Source organism: Melozone crissalis, unplaced genomic scaffold (genome assembly GCF_028551555.1).
Source record: "Melozone crissalis strain CALT ecotype California unplaced genomic scaffold, PUWL_Pcris_2 ptg000045l_1, whole genome shotgun sequence".
Classification (NCBI taxonomy): Eukaryota; Metazoa; Chordata; class Aves; order Passeriformes; family Passerellidae; genus Melozone; species Melozone crissalis.
In genome coordinates, this window is record NW_026535823.1 from 29,284,342 (window position 1) to 29,303,281 (window position 18,940).

The following is an 18,940-nucleotide window of genomic DNA, read 5'->3' on the forward strand; positions in this document are numbered from 1 at the left end:
AAAGCAGCAGCTCATTTGTAAGCTTGTCCTTGGGAATGCTCTCCACAGCCTCATGAATGCAATGATTCCAGCCAAGGGATTGTCTTTCCCTGCACCTCTCTCAGCCCTGAGCACCACGTTTCACCAATAAAGGGCTAATGAACCACAGCAGTTGTTCATATGTTTTCTTACTCCTTCTCCAAAATGTCACAATAAATCTATATTGCCAGATAACAGCAAGCAGATGGATATTGTAGCTCCTAATTTGGCATAGGTGTTCTCAATCAAGGCAGAGATTAATTCTCCCCAATGATAACCAGCTCTCCAGTTTGTCAGGAGCCCATTATCATTTTCTGAAAGGTTTTTTTTCTCGGGACAAGGGTAAAAACCAGCTCTCTTTGTCCTATTGCTTTATCCATTACAAGGAGAATGAGGGATGGATTTCTGGAGACAAGGTGAGTTAACCACAGAAAATGACATGGCAAATAAGCATAGAAACAACAGCAAAAAATTCCCAGAAACACTCTTTGATGGAGTACAGGGATTCATGGAATGTATCTCCTGTTGCTTTGTGAGCAGCTCAGGGATACTTTTGTTAGGATTATTTAGTCAATGATACTGAAAAATATTGTGAAAAACAGATCAAAACAAATGAAAAAGCTATTTTCTGAGGTATGTCTTGCATAGCAAAAGGAATGCACCTTTTTTCTGAAACCTTCAAACTAAATAACAGAATGGAAAACAAATATGGATTTTACTAGCTGAGAAAAATAAAATGGGGCCACTGTGCCATTTCTCGTGACATGGAAAATAACTAAAATTTGTAAGTGAATGTAAAATCTGTCGAGTTCAGTGAGCTTTAGTTCTGACTTCCAGACCCTGCCTTGTCCCTGGTCCTGCAGGAGGTGTGTAGCATCTCTAGGAATTTACATTTCCTCACTGATCTTCCTCTGATCTCATGATTCCATTAAATACTCCCGAAAACATCCCCTTAAGGTATTTGTTACCCTTGAATTTTGTTTGCTAATGAGCTCCTAATTGTGGCATAGCAAGTTCATCAACTATTGCACTTCTATAAAACAAAGAGGCACCGCAGCTAATTATTTGCAAAACTCATTATCAGAGCTCTGCTGCTGCAGAATTTCGTAGGTGTTGAATTTTCCAGCCGACATCCTGCTGCAGGGATGAGGGCTGGAGCAGAGGTTTTGGAGTGATAAAACAGCAGTGAGAGTGGGTTTGGAGTTCCTGCTTTTCCTGCATCTCTCACCACCTCCAATGGGGCATTTCAGACACCCCCTGGAATCCAAGGAAATCTCTGCACTGCCCCTCATGGGCACTGGGTAGGGTCAGCACAGGTAATCGACGAGTTTCCACTCCCTGCACACTAAAGAAGAATATATTAGTAGAAAATTAATAGCTCAGTTGGTTATTGATTAACAGAAATGCTACAGAGCTCTTACCATTTCAAATTGCTGCTGATGAATGGGAGAGGGAAGGGAATGTGAGGAGTGATCTCAGTGTGTGGGAGCATCACAGAGCAGGGCACTGCACAGTCCTACACCCTGGAAATGGGGAGCACCCAATGGGGAGATGGGGAACCTGAGCTGCAAAATGTATTTCTGTATCAATCCTGGGGCTAAACACTGCAGGGTTCTGCCCTGTGAAAAATGTGTATTTTATGATTGGCTTCTGCAAATATTGAAATGAATATTATATGTGTTATGTTAGAAAGTTATGCTGTATTAATTTTTTTTAGTGTTGTAACATAATGTTAAAATAAAAACTATGCTATGTAAGATAATTTTTTAAAGAAAGGACTTGCAGTGAGATAGCGGCCACAGGACACCTGAATCTTTCAGAGAAAATGAATTTATTGCTCTCTTATCAGAAGAAACAAACTTCTTCCTGCCTCACTCAGGTCTCAAGATGCCATCAGGATTAAGGGGAAGAAGCTGACACTTCCCAGACAGAATCCTGTGTTTGAACGGAATTTATGCATCGTGTATGAGGTGTATGAATATGCAACAGGCTGTTGTTTTTAAGGGTTAATCCTCTGTTAACGTGGGTCCTTTTTTGGGCTTATTTTGCCCAGAAAAGGTACCCGGATTGTCCCTAACTTTGTTCTTATTGTCTCGTATTGACCTAATATCAATTGTTCAAATTTTTATTACTCTAATTATAGTACTATTTTTATAACAATTTTATTACTATTAAACTTCTGAAATTTCAAAACCAAGTGATTGGCGTTTTTCACATGCCCCAACAGGTAATTGTGATTCTTTAATCAGTTGGGTGAATGTTTAGTTTCCTTTCCTGCCTCAGGTGTCTGGATTGGGCATCTCTAATAGGGAAGGATCCATCCCAAAACCATGGTGGATAAAAGTCACTCCTGTCCATCCCCCCCTTTTCTTTCTGCTCCCTGCTCCAGTGTATCAAGGTTAAGAAATAATGAATAATCAATAAGGCCACGTCTCCACCAGAGAAAAATGTTTCAGCCTGAACATGAGAGCTGAAGAAGATTTAAATACAGTTTTGTGCCGTCCACTCCAGCTTTGCTAATGTGGGCTGTGAGTCTGCATCCTGTTCTGAATCACTGCAATTGCCATGTGCTCCAAGAAGAGCCCAGCAATGCTCCCACAGCCCCTGGAACTCAGGATTCTGGGAAGAGGCAGAAGGCAGGACTGAAGGGAAAGAATTACTGACACTGCTCAAGCACTCACCCAGAATTGTGCAGATTAAATCAGCAAATCCCCTCCAAGGAATGCCTGCATGCAGAGAAGCCAAGCAGAGCACCTTCCAACCCTGGCATTAGTGGTGTATATGTATATTGGTATATATGTGTATTTATTCTACATATAGAACTGATCAACCACTCAAACTGTCTCTTTGGAAAATGGGAGAATTACCTTTCCAAAACTGCACATTATGCTTCAGACTAAAATGTTTTGGAAGGAGGGATGTGTTTCTGCCACTCACCACTGGAAGGGAACAAGGTTTTTGCTCCCTGAGCAACGTGTGACAAATCTGCCCTGCAGTGAGGCAAAGAGACTGAAAAAAACTTGAGAATCTCCAAGGTAAAACTATTCTATTACAAAATCACATTGCTATGCAGCACTCATTCCTCTGCCTATTTAAGCTGAATGTGAATGCAGGCTGCTATAATCTTGTATTATAAAGAAAGCACTAAAAAAAAACCCAAAAAAGACATACCAACCTCTACTACAGATACAATCAAAACAGGTTTTAATTATTTGCAGGCAGTACTTTGCCATGTACCACAGTTATTCATTTATACTTAAAAAAATAATAACCCTACTCTATTTGATAGTTGGTGATACTGAATTAATAATTTGAGCAAGTCAGGAGGAAGTTAATGTAATCCTCAATTTGCTTTACATCTTCAGAGTCACCTAGGGCACTTTACAAGGCAGGTAATATTATCACAGCTGGACACCTTGGTAATCTTCTGAGCCCTTTTTCATTTTCAAAATAAATGTTACAGATATACCGTGATACTGCTAAAATAGCTGTTAATTTACTTCAAAAGATGATAGAAAACAGGTGAATTAACACAACTCCACCACACTGAACAGAAATTCCAGCAGGGCACAGCACAAATGGGAGATCCAAGGCTGTGGATGGACCAGCCATGAGAAACTCCAGCCACATCTCCCTTTTTAAAGGGAGGTTTGGATCCAACTCCTTCACCCTGGCTTTTCGTTTGTCCTGTGATCCAAAGCTGTGGGATTTGTAGAAGATGGCAGATGCTCCAAAAGAGCAGATTTGGTATTTGGAAACCTCAGCTTGGCTCTTTGAGGCTGAGCCTGAAAAGAGTGGTGACAAAGACCCCAAAATTAAACTATTCCTCTCTTCAGCCTGGTGTCCACGCTCTGGAAACCACTTGGAAGCTTCATGGATCCAAAATACCAAGAGTAGGATGGACTGCAGGAAACGACTGCCAGCTTTCTGTGTCCAATGAGCCAAATGTTTGGTTTAAACCAGCAAAAATTATGAGTTTTTTTACAGAGGACAGATGAGAGATTTGCTGTGAGCTGGGAGAAATCCTGCAGCCACCAAGAGCCTGAGCAACACCCAGTGCACCTGCCCAGGTGGGGCTGCTCATCACCAGCAGCATCTTCAGCCCCCCAGGATCCCAGCAGTGCTTCCTTATGGGCACCAGGTAAAAAAAATTCCTAATGAAACCCACAAAAAATCACTATTGAAATAAATCTCAAGGTATTTGGTGATCCTGTTTATCCCTACGTTGCCTCCCAGCACCATTCAGGACATCTCAAAGTCAGTCCCACATGAACATTCCTCTCAGACTCACTCTTTAATTTCCATGGGATACTGTTGCCTGCTCTTTAAATAGAACTTTAAAAAAATTAAAAATATATATAAAACTCATTTACACACATTTGCATATCAGAAAAGCCTAATCAAAACCTCCCTGATTTCCATGTCAGCTGTCATAGTTGTTTTAGCAATCAGCAAGCTTATATAAAAAAATTAAACCAAAATATATTTGTCTTCTTACATAAACTGTTATAGCAATGTAATGGAAAAAGTTAGATATCTAAATGGCACTGTAAAAGTTGTAAAAGCTGGAATGATTGATTTCATAACGTTTCCAGGAATTATAAATAACCTTTAAGTGTCTCCACTGCTTTGATTTGCATAAGCAATTGAGAGTTCATTAAGTAGGGATTAAAACAAAGCTGAGGCAGTGCTGGGGACTTGGTCTGAGCAAGGACCTGGGTCAGTCAGTGCTGCTCCAGCCTCAGCTCTCCCAAAAAGCTGCTGCAGATCAGGTGCTGAGGTTTTGGTAGTGGGGAGCCAGTGCCAGCCTGGATCAAACAGCACAGATTCCCCTGGGGTTACTCTGAGCTGTGGAAAAGCTGTGGAAATTATGTATAAACCAGCGTGGGTCAGCTTGAAACAGCATGGATGGGAACTTTACAGGACCTCCAATGGAACTCGGAGTCATGGAATATAATCACTAGAGCTGGAAAAGTCCTCTAGGATCACTGAGTCTGACCTCCAAAATCACTGAGTCCAACTGCTAAAACTTATAGGAAATTCACAGGACTTCCACAGAGAACTCCCCAAAACATTCCAAGCATTTCCCACCCCTGCCAAGGCTGGAATTTCCCCTTGGTGGGCACCCACAGAGCATCACAAACACACACAAGGCTTTGTGGCCTTCCCTGCCCCTGTCAGAAATGAGAGGCTTTTGCTGCTTTGGCTCTGAGCTGCAGCTCCAGGTAGTGGTTATGGGGCATGAAAAGGGAGGATGGGAGCACAGGGGAAGGAATGAAGACAAGGCAAGATAATTGAAGGTACCAGTGCACTAGTTATGTTGCATATATCTCATATAATTAGTATTAATAAGCTGTCAGTCAGAAGATGTAGTTGTTAAAAGGCAGTTTCAATGGGGGAAAATGATAATTGAACTCCTCCATGTATTTGTCTGTGTTATTTATTCTCTTGTTTTTTCAGTTCACTGCCACAGGTTCATGTTTAGCAGAAGTGAAATTGAAGGAGTAAATGGGTTTTTTTTTGTTTATTAACTAGGAAAAAAATTAACCTCTATTGCTCTGAGCAGGGCCAGCCATAGGAGGGAGGCTCAGGGAATGTTCTCCATGTTTTCAAGCCACAACTTTGCATTAATTTTGTTTTGATATAAACACTTGTTCCTGTGGTACCTGGCATGGTACTGCTGCTCCTTTATTCTCTACTAATTCTCTACTCACTCCAGATGCTCTGCCTCATGATTTAACACTGCAGTTCCTAAAGCTGGTCAAATCACATGCACTGAATAACATATTCAATAACTCCCTTCCTTTTTTATTTTAATTTTTCAATTGTCTGCAAGCAGTTTACAGTGTTTCCCAAAGCATCTGTAATGAGGAATTAGTCCCTAAATATTTTATACAAACAGTTATTTAGGCTGTATCTTGATCAGAAGCACTTTGCTGCGGATTCAGCTGGGACAGAAGGATTTGGATTGGATTTGTACTTCTGACTGTAAATTGGCCACATGGATACAGCTCTCTTTCCCTGATTTGCAAAGCAGCCCTCATGACAGCACTGGGGTATTCCAGGCTCTGGAATTCCAGGTTAAATTGTGTGGGGATACTGGGGATGTTCCACAGCTGTGATTGTTCTGGAATATCCCCAGTAGATCACCTGCACTAGAAGTATCCTTAAAGCTCAAAGCTACATAAAAATATCCCATCCCTATTTTACAGAGTCTGATGTGACTTTGGCTGCATGGAGGAGCTATTTACCCATGGAGAAATCCTGAATTTTACCTCCAATGTCCAGAAACCTGAACAGAGAGCCTCACTCAGGTTAATTTATAGATGAGGAAGTTTTGGTGACACTGGCACAGGTTGCCCAGAGAGGAGGAAGCCCCATTCCCAAAAACATTCACGGTCTGGATGAGGCTCTGAGTGACCTGATCCCGGTTGAGATGTTCCTGCTCATGGCAAGGGGTTGGACTAGAACACCTTTAGATGTTCCTCCTGACCCATTCTGTGATTCCACATGCATGGTTCCTCTCAGGAGCTTCTCCAGCACAGTTCCCTGCCTCACCCCTCACATCCCAGTGGAGCTCTGGAAGTTACTGTAAACACCAGGAATTTCTCTTCTGTGTGTCACATAAATAAGAAATGCTGCTCTTTTTTTGGTCACTTGTGGAATTTAAGGAATCTGTAAGTCATAAACCCTTGGCACAAAGGCTGCTCTGACTACTGCAATCCATTTTCAATTCTGACTTTGTACAATCCCAGAGGAAGTAGCTGAAGGCCTCCTTGGGCTGGAATAGCTCCCATCAGCTCCTGGTATCAAAATGAAAGATTCCTGAACTGGTACTATTCCAAACAAGGGACAGGAGACATTTTCTGACTCAGCTACTAAAGGGAAAAGTAGAACCTAGAAAAATATGGGAACTGGGACACTTCCAGAGCCCTGCCCTGTGTGGTAGCCAAGGTGGGGCTGCAGAGAGGCCAAACCTCTGCCCTGGGCATATCCCATCTCTCCAGTGGCCTGATGTGACTAATTTGCACTGCTGTGGTTGGAGGTTTGTTTGGAGAATGCTGATTGTTTCCTAACTCTAATTAATTGGGATCATTTGTTGCAGTACGTGAGCGTGAGGCCTGTTGTGGTGTTGTGAGGGCCCCAGGATGAGGTGAGAGATGAGAATTGACCCCAAGTTCTTAGAAGGCTGATTTATTATTTTATGATATTATATTAAAAGAAATGATACACTAAAACTATGCTAAAGAAATAGAAAGGAGACACCAAAAGGTTAGACAAGACTGAATAATAAAAACCTGTGACTGACCAGAGTCTGACACAGCTGGACTGGGATTGGTTATTAATTAAAAACAATTCACATTGTTTTTAATTAATAAAAAAATGTTCTGCTCAGCAGAACAGGAGGATCAGAAAGGCTCAAATCCATCTGCACCTTCCTGAAATGCCTGAGACCCCGTCAGCCCCAAAGCCACACACTGAGAATGGGCTGCTGGAGCTATTTGGGACCTCCCTCTGGTGACTCCTTCCTTTCCTCCTCCTTCTGCCAGGCTCCAAAGATAAAACACATTATTCTGGTGTTTTAAAGGACAGGGAGGAGGATGGAAGAGGAATCAATGTCCTTTCAAGGCTTTTCACCTTTACAGGATGGAATATTTGCAAGGAGCTTTGGATGGGGGGACTTTGTGGTCATTAAATAGCTTGTCCCAAAATTACAAGAAAGGATCCCGCTGAGGCACAGCTCAGCTCATTTTCAGGATGCCTGGCGGCTCCTCATCCTCCCCATCCCTGGGGGAAAACAATCCCCACAGAGCAAGACCCTCCCAGAGACTCCCCAAAAGCTGCTGGGGCTCCTCTCAAGCCACTGCTGATACAGGAGCTGACCCCACCTCTGGAGCCACAAATCCAACCCATTTTCCAAGCTGCTTATTTACACAGGGACAAAAATGATTTTCTCCCAACCAGGTTTTCTTGTGTCAGTCGTTTAACATGTTCCTGTGGTTTTTTCCCTCCCTTTCTTATTACCTTTTCTGATAGTAAAGACGTTGCAGATGGGCATCAAACTGTGCAAAATGTAAATTATGATTGGGTAGAGTCAGAACATAAAAAATAAGTTATTTGGATATATATTTTTTTTTTCCTAAGGACCACAGCACATATGGTATGCTAAAAAAATGTCTCGTGTTCATTAAGGCTAAATGAGACAGGTTAGAGAATCATGGGCACCAAATGGAAAACATGGGGAAAAAAATGCTGGCTGGCAACTCATTCTGCTGATAATATTTTTTGGATGTTTCCCTCCTGCCCTCTCTCCCTCATTTTTTTTTTAACTGCAAGGACATTTTTGCAAATATTTCACAAATATCTGATGACTGTTGCTTAGGAATCTGTCCTCCCCGCTGTGCCTTCCTCATTTGAAGGTCATAATCTTCAGTTTGTGAAATCATAATTATCTGGCTAGCCAGTAACTCTGATGTCACAAATGGAGGATTATGATGACTTCAATGAAAAAAGCAGCAGCGGGAGAAAATGAACTCGGCCACCGAGAGCTTGTTTTCCTCCCCACCCCTCCAGAAAAAAAAAAAAAAAAGGATATAGCTGAGAAAAATATCAGCAGAATGATCTCCAAATCGACTATTTTCTGCATGGCATCAGTGCCTCTTTCAGAATATGAGGTTAATTTCTGCCTTGTGCCAGTTTAATGCAGGCTTCCACTTATTTTAACACATAGCAGGTCTTATATTTAATGTAATAGCAGAGTCTTGCTACTTCTTGTGGAGCTCATACAGGGACCTCAGAGCTCTTCCATAAAAATGAAACAAGCCTCCCTGTAGCACTCAGGAAAATAATATGGCCAAGATTCACCGCAAGGTCACCTAAACCCAGGGCTTTACTACTGCCAGATAATTCTCCACTGTATCAAAAAATATGACAAATAAACACTGTCAGATTAATAAAGTATTTAATGGCCAACTCTCCTTATTGCTTTTTATTAAGCATCCCTGCCAACCTAATGCTAAAAATTCATTGACTTATTCAGTGACAGCTTCTCTCCCCAAAAATCACAGAATCCAGAATGGGTTGGGTTGGAGGGGACCTTAAAGACGTTTTAAGGTCTTAAAGACCTTTTAAGCACCTTAAAGACTTTTTAAGGTGTTTAGTTTTTTAGTTCTGACTCCCTGCCATGTGCAAGGAAACTTCCACCAGAAAGGGAGTGAATCTTCCACTAAAAATGAGGGAGAGGAGAGACCATAGCAGAGCTGGGACCATCCTGTTGCATTTCCCAGACCAGAAGACACATAAACCCCAGACATTATTTGACAGGGATGGCAGCACTGATTTTCCTCCAGGACAGATGCTCTGGGAACATGATTCAGCAATTCTGAGCGTCATTGTTTTGAATAAAGCTATCAATGTTTCTCCTGAGGAGTTTGGAATGCAAGAAGATTTCTACTGTCACTATAAATGCTCGTGCCTGTCTCCTGGGCTTCAAATAATGTACATTTCAATGTTCCTGCCTGCTTGAGTGAGACATTAAAAGAGCTATACTCTGAATTCTTGATGTTTTATAAAAATATGAACTAATAGTGCAATGACAGGATTCTACTGTCCCTCCCCATTGCTGCTCCAAAGCAGCACTGGGAGCAAGCACAAATCTGGGTGGATTCTGCCACAGGGATGAGAACAAAAATACTGAATGCTGGAGGTTTGGGGGGGAAAAAATGCAATTCCCTGATTATAACCACGTTCCCTGGCACTGGGCTGTGTAGCTCAGAGGGGAGTAAGTGGCAGCAATTGCATGGAGGTGCCTTCCAAAGGTGTCTCACAGCAACAGCATCCTCAACTTGCTGGCTGCAGAATTTGGTGGTGAAGGGGAGAGGACTGGGGGAAATAAAAGCACAGCAGCTGTAGTGCCACAGGCCCCTGGCCCCTGGAATATGTTAGCAGAGCACTGTGCACACACCATTCTCAATCATTAGGAACAGCATATGGTGGGTTGGTGCTGGTGCTGCCTTTCTCTGCCTGCCCTGCTTCTGCTCAAGGTGTGAGTAAATGAGGAGAGAGGGATGCTGCACACGTGAGCAGAGATCTGCAGGGGGAACAGCCATATGGGGTCAGGGGGATGTGTCAATTCTTTGCTGCCACATCTTCACCAATTGAAAACGCTCCAAAAAATTATTCAGTTTTGTGTCGGCGTGCTCAAAACCTCCCTGTGCTTTTTTTCTGTTCTCACAGCAGCTGAGAGCCCCAACATTGGTCACAAACTCCCAAAGCACAGAGCACAACACCACACTTACAAACAAGGTGACAACAGCTGGGATGCCTCATCCAACCCTGAAGGCACCCCACAACCTCTCTCTGTGTATTCACAATGCAGAGGTTTGTGAAATCAGCCAAAAATCCAAACTGCTGTCTTTGAGACAGCCAAAACAGAGTCAGACAAACACCCTGCACTGTGCAGGGTGGCCCAGGGGTGCCCAGAAGTGGGAGGTGGGTACTGAAAACACCTTTCACATGGGCAGCTCAGCAACAGCCGCGGCTGCCACTGAGGATGGCAGGCAAGGATCAGTGTTGGAGCAGCAGGAAAAAATACAGGGATGGAGTAGGACACGAGTCCAGAGAGAGGCACAGGCTCAGAGCACTGCACAGACATCAGCTGAGGCAGGTGTGATGCCAGGAGCTGGGGAACACAGGACCAGGACCTGTGGGGGCACTGGGAACTCACGAAATGTGCACAGGACAAAAGAGCAAATCCATTCACCTGTGTCCAAAGCAGGAGTGTGAATTTCTCCTAACATTCAGACCGCTTTTGATGCTGTGAAAGGTGGCATGAGAAATGCCAGTGCTGCCAGAGGGCCTGGGGATGGTGACAGGCAAGAGCAATTCACAGCGAGGACTCATGAGAAGTGGCACAGGATTTGGTGTCACAAGTGTGGAGTTAACCTTTGTCACCTCCCTGTTCAGCCCACTTCCCCCTTTAATGAAGCAGCTTGATTTATGTATGAGTCATTTGCCTTCATAAGAAATTTATTAAGTGATCATCTCTTTTTGCCCCCTCCAGATTTGTCACCTGGAAGGTGGTAATTGGTGCTTGAACCCACAGTGGTGTGCCACCAAAGGACTTCCAGCAACCCCACGGGTTCCCCATCAGAAGTGGGGACTCCCAGCACAAGGAAAACTGTCTCTGGTGCTGATGGCCTGGGAATTGCAGATTATTTTAACTCCCTGGATGACACAAGGCTCAGCAAGAGCTGGGGAGCAGCACAGCCCTGCTGACTGAAATGGGGTCTGGCTCCATCTGGGTTCAGCAAACAAGAAATCCAAGGATTTCAGTGAGAACCAATCCATGGCTAATGTCAGACATGTTTCAGCACACTGCTGAATCAGATCCTAATCTCCCACTCCCCTGGCATCCCAAAACATGGAAACAATACAACCATGCCAAGAATATGCTATAAAAAGATTTGCTTTTAGTTTAAAAAACTGAGTTGTAAAACACCCACAGAGTTGCAATTGGTCTTAATCTCCCTGCAAATGTCATTTTACATTAGATTCTTGTTTTTCATTCACAATTTGAATCAAAAAAGTACTTCTGTTTTAATTAGTTTTATAAATTTGCTGAGCTAAATGAATACAGCAGTAAAATCAAAACTGCAGAAAATGTGTGTAATCTCAGCGAACTGCATTACTTCTGGAACAAATTGTAAACCTAAAAATTAATTAATTAAATTTATTAAAATCATTTGAATTTAATTATTTGATTAAAATTATTTGAAATGCCAAGATGTGAAAACTGTGAATTAAGCTGCCACAGAAAATCTACAACTCATATTAATAGACTGCAATAGCCCCAGCGACACAATTCCCTGCTCCAGAGAAATCAGCTGGCTGTGTGGAGACAAGCAGTTCCCACGTGGCCAGAGAGAGTGGAAGAGTTTTAAATTCATTCTGTGACACCAACTGGAGACTTTTGTTCTAGATGATAATCTCAGTTTTCTCAAAACCCATTACAGTCAAAGCACAACTTAAATGACACTTCCTTCCTTGTGATGGCTCAGTGTCAAAGCACTGTGAGTGATGGATTAGCAATGTTTGATTTCAGCTTCCAGGGCATTAATAATCATGGGAAATTGCTCTTATAAGCAGGGTTTCCTTGCCCACTGGCTGCTCTGCAGATTGCTAGGACAAAACCCAACCTATAAATGCAGAAATTGTATTTCAGTACAGCTCTGCCAGCTGGCCACTCCATTATGCACCTAATTCCTTCTACTTGGGCTTCTCAGTAGGGAAAAAACCCAAATTCCTAAATTGAATACACCTTAAGAATATCAATTTAATTAAGAGGATGACAAGAGGAGATAAAGGCAGGAGGGTGTTTATAACCAGAATAAATTTCTACGTGCACTGCACTGATACACCTGTCCTTATATAGATGTTTTCTAGTGGGAAAAACCTGTGCAATGCTGTGGAGCACAGCAGCACCACAGGTACCTGTGTGAGCTGAGCAAAGGGGACAAAAAACTCACTCTGAGCTGCAGGAAAGGGAGCAGAAGGTGCAAACATTCACACACATATTCACACTTTTTCACAACACAAGGTTACTTCCATGCTTAAAGGGTTATGGATGGAGTTAGTAATTCTGGATTCTGCACTAAAATTTCCTGGGAAAGGGATGCAGCAGGTGAGGAGCTGAGGTGGAGCAGGGGATGGATGAGCTATGGATGGAGCTCACAGGGAGCCACACAAACTCTCTTTACAAACTCTCCACACCAGTTCACTGAGCACTTCCATGCACATCTCCAGAGCTCCTACAGACCCCATGGATCTCCCTGTTGGCTCCAGCATGGTCCCACACACACACAAACAACAGCCCAGCACCCTCAGATGCTTTATGTAAGAACATGCACGCAGATGGTTCTCTAGAAAGCACACTCTATAAATAAAACATGTTTAATAACCCAAGAAAACCAAACAAAATAAATAAACCATGCCACTGACTGGCAACCTCCTCTGCAGAAGAATCTGTAGAACACTTTCCAGGGTTTGCAAAGTGCCTGCCTGCAAAATATTTTGCATGATACAGTGCTATTCCTTAAGCAGCTGTGATGGGCCACATGCTGCAGCAGCTGCCAAACTCCCTGCTGGACAGCTCTCCTGCCCTCCAACCAAACCTGCTCAAATTCAGCTGCAGCCAGGGCTCCATTTTATAACTGCAAGGTATGATTTATTAGGAAAAAAAATAATGATGACTGTGTTTTCCCACTGCTGGGAGTCAGTGTGGTGCTGGTGAGGTCAGGAATGCCAGGCCAGCCTGTGCCAGCTCACTGCCCAGCCTGACAGATTCCCCACAGGCCATTAAGGGAAGCAGGGAAGCCTGAAGTGCTGAGTGATGTTCTCTCAGCTTTATATTTCACTTCTGGACGTTCTTCTCACCTGCAGAATGGAGTGACACGAGTCAGACTGAGGTCTGAGCTCATTCTGGGTTTATTTCCAGCTCTGGATGAAGGACTGAAGCCACCCTGACCTGTGCTGATGCTGGAAGTGATCAGGCAGCATTCCTCCACATTCCTGCTGAGAGGAAAAGGGTGGGAGATGGGAAAGGGGGCAAATGTCTGGTCCCAGGCAGGAGGGAGGTGTGTCCCTGGGATGCAGCACGAGTGCACCCTGCTGAAAACCCCTCTGAAACGGCTCTGACAAGGCTCTGCCTCTGGAAAGGGGCCTCTCCACTTCAGCTGCTCTGTGTGGGTGAGAGGATCATTCCTATAGGAAGGGCTGGCAGGATTGAAGCCAAGTTTGTAGCAGGTGATTCCCAGAGTCAATTTGTTCTTCCCTGCCCTTTTTTTTTTTTCTCTGTATAAAGCTGAGCACGCAGGACAACCAAATCCAATTGAGCATCACCTAATTTTGCTCAGAACAGAAGCTCCCTTTCATTAAAAAATAAAAATCCCTTGTAATTCCATCCATGCTGCAATCTGGTGAATTACCAGAGTGGATGCTGGACAGAAAGCTCCTGCTCTGGGGTGAGCCCTCATTGTTGGCTCCCTTGCTATGCACTGCACACAGCCTGCCTTGTTTCACAGCCAGAAGTGCTGCTGCAGCTTTTTGTCCTGCTCTCCCCAGATCCCAGCCACCCTTCTGCTGGATCTGTAAGTGCCAACAGGTGGGAAGGGACACGGGGAGGGAGAGGCTGCCAGGGTGCTCCAAAGGACCATCTGTGTGGGCAGGGACTGCACAATCCCAGCCAAGGACACGGGAACATCTGTCTGCCTCCAGCTCTTCACCTACTGCAAAGGTTACGCACCAGCGCCGTGCCAGCTGTGCCAGCACCAGTTTGACACAAAACACCCCAGGAGCAGCCTGTGGGGACATATTTCTGTTGTCTTTAGCCATTTTGAAAACAGAAAATTCTGCCTAATTGAAAGCTGGCGTGCCCTCCCACTTCTCCCCGCACAGGAGGACTTACTGAGGTAACAATTTCCCCCACGCTCCTCATGGGTTTTGCTACGAATAAACAAAAGTTTCCCACTCTGCATTTTCCCTTTCCAAGACTGCTGCCAGCTCTGACATTTTTTATATTCCTCTGAGGAACTAGTGCCAAAATTTTTCGTGTCTTTACCAGCAACCACAGCAGCAGCCTCAGAGGACTCCTGCAATCCTCAACCTTCAGAAGTGTTTCCCAGGTGGCATTCAGGAGGAGAAAGATGGAAAGCTGTTCAGTTAACTCTCTATTCTAACATAACCTGGAAGGTTTGGATCCTTTTTTATGTTTGAACATCATGCTCTTTAAATGTCTTTTGTTAATACTTTCGGCCTTTTTAGGGAACACTTGGTGGAGGTACCACCTAAGGAATTCACAGAATGACTGGGTTGGAAGAGATCTTAAAGATCATTGAGTCCAACCTAGGCCCAACACCTCAACTAAACCCTGGCACCCAGCGCCACATCCAGGCTTTGTTAAACACACCCAAGGATGGTGACTCCACCACCTCCCCAGGCAGGCGTTCCAGAACTTTGTCACCCTTTCTGTAAAAAAGATTTCTCTTAATATCCAATTTATATTTCCCTTGATGCCGTTTGAGACTGTGTCCTCTCCTTCTGTCAGTGCTGCCTGGAGAAAGATCCCAGCCCCACCTGAGCACAGCCACCTTTCAGGAAGGAGCGGGCCCTTCATCTCAGAGTCAGCCTTGAAACCCCCTCTCCACATGACATTTTTTAACTCCCTAAAGCATCACTTACTGTCATTTTTATGAGGCTTTTTGATGCCTATTTGTAACTCTCTGCCTTTCCAGGTTCCCTCCCCATCCCTCATCCCCAACGAGCTCCTCGCCGAGCGGCACCGCCGCGGTTGCCGCTGCCACACTCCCGCCCCGCCAGGCTCTGCTTTCCAGGGTTTGTTTCCTACAGCAGCCACTGGTAAATGAGGCTGGTGTGACAGGCCACTGGCTGGATAATGAGTTCATTCTCCAGACCCACTGAGAGCAAGGTACTTCCCTGGCCCATCTGTTCTCACGGCACGGCTCCGGGAGCGCCGTTTGCACAGAGAGCAGCAAACACCTGGCGGAGCTGCTCATGTGCAACAGAGCCCCTGCAACACACACTGCAAAGCCTCCTCAGCCTAAAAATGGGAAGGGACAGAGCTCTGGGATCACTTCAGAGCCATTGCTGCAAATGCTTAAACTGGGGAAAAAAAAAAAAAAAAAAAAAAAATCAGGAGGATGAAAGCCTCCAGAGGGCTGAAGCAACTCTTCTAGCACACACATGGCACAGGCACAGTGCTGTGCGTTGCTCACCTCTATTTCCTCCAGGTTTTCTAAGAGAAATAAAAGCTCCAGGAAAGTCACAGGTCTGTAAACAGAAGTGGTGAAAAGCAAAGATCTAGAGAAATCAGAACAAGAAATGGCACTTTAAAAGTTTATCCAGCCTTGACTGAAACTGGCACACCTGACCTCAAAAAGGAAAAAAAAACAGTTAAAAAGACTAGATACCATCTGCAAATATTTCTAGAGGCAAGGAAAACTGGTACTATCTTCAATTTGGAGAAGGGATGAATAAAAAGTGATGGGCCATTGGTGCATTTGAATAATGAATAATTTAATGAAGATAACATGGGATCTATAATGCTCCACCTCCTCAGTAATAAAGTGTGGCAGCAGATGACTGACAACACCATATTTCAAATTGCCTTAAAAAAAATTCCCTTTGTTTTTAAACACATTGTCCCACAGAAGGTGCTGCTGGTTGACATGAACAAGGGGCAGATGTGAGTGATTCATTAATGCCTGGAGGCTGCTGAAGGTCAGCAGAACATCCTCCCTGACATCCAACAGGACATGGTAACCATGAACTCTCACGGTTAGGTTGGGATATGAGCCAGCTACTAGCAGCAGAGCTTGCTCCAGGTAAATCCTTCCACAGCTGCCTATTATCCCCATCACATTATTCCTCCTGACAGAGGCAGCACTGCCCATATAGATCACAGGTGCAATCCAGTATGGAAATCCTATTTAGATGTGCAATACATTACTGTCTTCTCCCTGGCTGTACTAATGTCTGAATTAAACTGTAATATCTCATGGCTGGAACCTTTCTTTAATTCATACTGCAGACCCCTCACACAATCTATGTGCTGAACAAAGTAGTAAATTCACCTTAACATCTTTATGCTTTCCCATAGTCTTTAAATCATTCATATCCAGACTTCCTGTGTGTTCTGGATTGAGTGGAAATGTTTCTAGCACATAACTTTTCCATTAATGGTTTTGGGGAATGAACTCTTTGAAGAGGAAGCTCTGTCCTTTAATCACTGGGAGAAAGAGCAATGCCCACACTCCACTGCTGCAGGGTGAGCTGGAGAAGCCCCTGTGCTCTGAGCCATCCTGCAGTGAGGTCCCTCTGAAGAATGGCTGGGATCAGGCCCTGAATCCATCCCTGGGGAACAGCACACACTGCAGATGGGTGGCTGGTGGGATGGCATCAACCTCCCTTCACCTGTGTGCTTCCCCTGTATGGGCAAAGAAGCCTGGAAATCTCCCCTTTCTGTCACAAGGTGTGCTTCTGTGAGTGCAACCCTCCAGATGGACTTCCCTCTCACAACAAATGCAATTATTCACCAAGACTTGGTAAAACCTTGAGAGCAAGTTCAGAACAGGCTCCACTGCATCATCTGCAGGAGCTGCATGTAGGAAACCAAACACACTCTGCACTGTACCTGATTTGTGAGACATCTTCCAAAATCAGCCTCACTGAGACACAGCAGGTAAAAACCACTACTAAGTACAGCATTAAAACACATTAAAACCACACTAAAGGACTTGGCAGAGCTCTCTAAAATTCAGAGGAAGAATCTTCCTTTGCAAAGACCCTGCAGCCTTTAGGGCATTGATGACACTGACTGCCCCTCTTTTGACAGCTGCACTTTTCTCCATCAACTCCTTTCTAACCCAGAGCTAGAAGGTCCCACATCACTGCTGCAGAGGCTGGAGGAGAAAGGGAGTTGTTACACTGTGAAATCCCTCAGGCTGATCTTTATCAAATGTGTTTATCCAGGACAGAAAGCCCCACAGTAGGGAAAAGCCTCTCTGCTTTTTGGGAATCTGCATGGGCAGCTCTGGAGCCACCACAGACCGGGAATTGCCACACCAAGAGCTGGCAGAAACTGGGTCCAGGAGGCAAACCTCTCCTTTAGAGCCTCCAGCTCCCTGGATACCTGGGAGAAGGGACTGTACCAGCAGCTGACTGGAAATTTATCCAAAATTCTCATTATTTCTTTCGCCCAAAAATTGTTTCCAGTCTTGTAGGGCCAAGGGACATTTTGTTGAAAGCACAAAAACTTGCTTTTGAAATAGCAGAATATTGCAGGCAAATGTCAGCATGGTGCAACAGCACAGTGCCACTCTGTGTGTTGCTTCCTCAGATACTCCAAATTTCTGGCCTGAGTCCAGCCTGTCAAACACAATGGGTTCTCCCCAGTGCCATGTGCCACCACAGGTCTCTCCCTAACTCTGAAGCTGCTCTGAGAGGGTTTGTCCTCCTGCAGTGCTCTCCAGCTGCTGCCTCCAGCCTCTGACCTTTTGAAAGCTACCTGGGAAATCCCACATTTGGTAAGAGACTTTTTAAAGCAAACAGTTTACATATGATTAATTCTTCCTGTAGACCTCAAAAAAACCTCCTTCCTGATTAGCAAAGGTCACTGAATCTCAAAAGTTAATGGCAGACACTTCAAATATATTACAGCCTTTCTCTAGAAAAAAAAAAAAAAAAACCGAAGTAAAACAGAACTGGGTTTGTCTGGAGAAAATAGATGTGGCAGATGAAAAGGCAAGAAGCTGGGAAGGTACAAACTGGAAAACTGATAGAGGGGAAGCTGGAGAGGAATAAAGGAAAATATCTTGACAGAGCAACACCAGATTCAGAGAAATAAATATATATCCTAACAGTGAGCAGTGCTAGAGCTCCTGCTGGAGTCACTGGGTACTGGGATATTCCCTGAGTGTTTTGAGGTTGCACTTTCCCTATGAAAGACCCTATGCAAATGTGAAGAGACGGAATCCTCAATCATCTTCCTTCATGTTTCCATCATACCTTTCTCTATAAGGCAGCTATGACTTTGCTACCCTGACTGATCCATAAAAAAATTCATAGCTGTTATCCATGCTCAATAATTCCAGTGTTAATATTTGGGTAATTTAGAAGTACCTTTCTCCAGCAGAGTTCAGCCTGTGCCACTGAGTAATGCACAGTTTAAGTGTTTATGACTAAAACTGTTCTCTCCTCTTTTCCTTCCCCATTCATACCTCCAAAATATTTTCCAAATATTAGTGAAAAGAAGAATTTGAAGAGGGAATCTCATTACTTCAAGGCAGAATTAAAAAATTATGAAAAGCATAATGCCCAATTTATCAATCAAAGCAAACTCTGCAGT

General features: G+C 44.0%; 1 protein-coding gene across 9 annotated transcripts in view; it reads right to left on the bottom strand.

Moving 5' to 3' along the window:
- The window catches only part of DAB1 (DAB adaptor protein 1), a 414,997-nt gene that overhangs the window by 191,412 nt on the left and 204,645 nt on the right, over positions 1–18,940 (bottom strand). The gene's annotated exons all lie outside the window — the stretch shown is intronic.